Below are 2,048 nucleotides of genomic sequence, written 5' to 3'. Positions count from 1 at the left end.
TTTTTTTTTTAACTAACGAAATGGGGAAAATGTGGGTTTCTTTCTTGCTTATGAAAGGAGCAATGTGAAGCCGGGTGCTGCTGTCCAATTCCTCGGAGAACTTTGAGCAAAGAAGCATTTGCAGTTGCTTTGACTCACAGCCTCTCAGTTCTGCGTCTCCAGGCTGTTGCTTACTGCTAACATCCTTGCATGGCCTCGGGTCCTGGCTAGAAATGCAGCAAGTTGTAAATATGCAAATATAACTGCTGGATTCTTGACTTCCTCAAGACTTAGCTGTTAATGGAATCTGCATATCACCAGGTGCAGGAACTATTTGCTTCACATTGTCTTACACCCTCACACGACCTTCAGGAAAACTACATAGGGAGAAGAACTCTTCTGTCAGGGGGACAGCAGAAACTGCATATCTGATGGAGACCTCTAAACAGTGTTCAAGCAACACACTGAGAAGTATATTACAGGGAAAACTCTGGCTTCAACAGGAGCAGTATTATACAGAGAACAGTAAAGTTCGCACAAATGCATTTCAAAGAAACCCCATGATACACTTTTTAATAACCCAGCCTTGGATTCCCTCTCTCTTTACCACATCCTCATGACTCAGTTTCACCTCAGCAGACTCTGCAGCAACAGAACAAGATGCATCCATCCATCCACCCCATTTCATCCTGTCCTGTCCACCCCCAGCAGCCGTAACCTGCTGGGTGTCACAGTCATCACGTATGACCCGAGTATGACACATGCACCAAGGATAGATTTGCCAAGTATTTCCCACCAAAGCCTCACCTATGTTTCGGTGCAGTATCATAGAATCATTTGAGTCAGAAGGGGCACTTAAGGGCCATCCAGTCTAACTCCCCTGTAATGAACAGGGACACCTATAGTTCTACCAGATAGCTCAGAGCCCAATCCACCCTGACCCTCAGTGTTTCCAGGGATAGGGCACCCACCACCTCTCTGGGCAACCAGTTCCAAAAGGCAGCTGCAGCTTCCCATGCAAATGTTTTTTCACATTTTGTGAGCTGTTTTATCTACTATACATTAGGTAGAGAGCAACAATATTAAGAAAGCCGCAGAGGGAATGTCTGCTGCTCATCTGGGCCCTGGCATCCCTGCTGCACAAGACCTGCTGCAGCCAGATGAGTGTTTGCCTTAGGTGTTGCACCGTGTTTACTCTTCAGACACCACTGACCCTATAAGACAGAAAGAGGTTGCTTTCCTGTAAGGAATGGAAGCCCTCAGAACACCTGCTAGCAGTTCTGCAGACTAGGGGGATTGGCAAGCAGTGGGAGCAGGCAGCCAGCTGCTACCTGACGGTTCATACTTCATCAAGAAAGCACAAAGCCTTCGTGCCACCTTGTGGCTGCTAGATTACAGCTGGCACAGGGCTATGCCATCCCTGCTTCTGCTCCAGGCCTGCAGAATAAAATCACTTTGCCTCTTGCAAGCAATGGGACTGCCTACCCCTCGCTTCATGTCAGGAGCAAACCCTCTCCCCAGGTACCTCCTTCAGCACACTAAGGGATCTGAGTCACCCAGGGGAGAACTTCAAACTGTCTCATCCCCACATGAGGGCACATCTACAAGCTCCCATCCTGCAGCTCTGCCCTATGCCCATGCGGGAAATCACCTCCCAGATCAAGTACATATTGTTCCCAGTCAGCTCCATGGCTGCCCATGGTGAGAAAAACATTTTCTTGTTCTGTCCTGGTGCATTATGAAAACCCACAGAAAGCAGCTTTTTGCACCGCAAAACCTTTTAAAAGGATTCTGTCAACGCAAAAGCAAACATTGACAGCCCTTGACTTTAAAAGTACTTGAGGCTTCAAACTCTGGAAGACACCTCTTAGTTTTATTTTTTTTTATTTTCCAAATATGGTCTACTCTCAGGCTTCGAAGAGATGTACTCTGTAATTGCATGAGTAAGAAAACATGTCATGAGTTTTATTCCCTTAACAATTTCAAGGCAATTTGTAAACATATCCTTCAGAAAATGGACATTCAAATAGGCCTTTGCCTCAGTACTGATATGAAATTGCCATAGGGAA

Source organism: Coturnix japonica, chromosome 2, assembly GCF_054131305.1.
Source record: "Coturnix japonica strain WE chromosome 2, WE-NBRP24, whole genome shotgun sequence".
NCBI classification, from domain to species: Eukaryota; Metazoa; Chordata; class Aves; order Galliformes; family Phasianidae; genus Coturnix; species Coturnix japonica.
The sequence above is the reverse complement of the archived record's forward strand: the minus strand, read 5'-3'. Positions refer to the sequence as shown.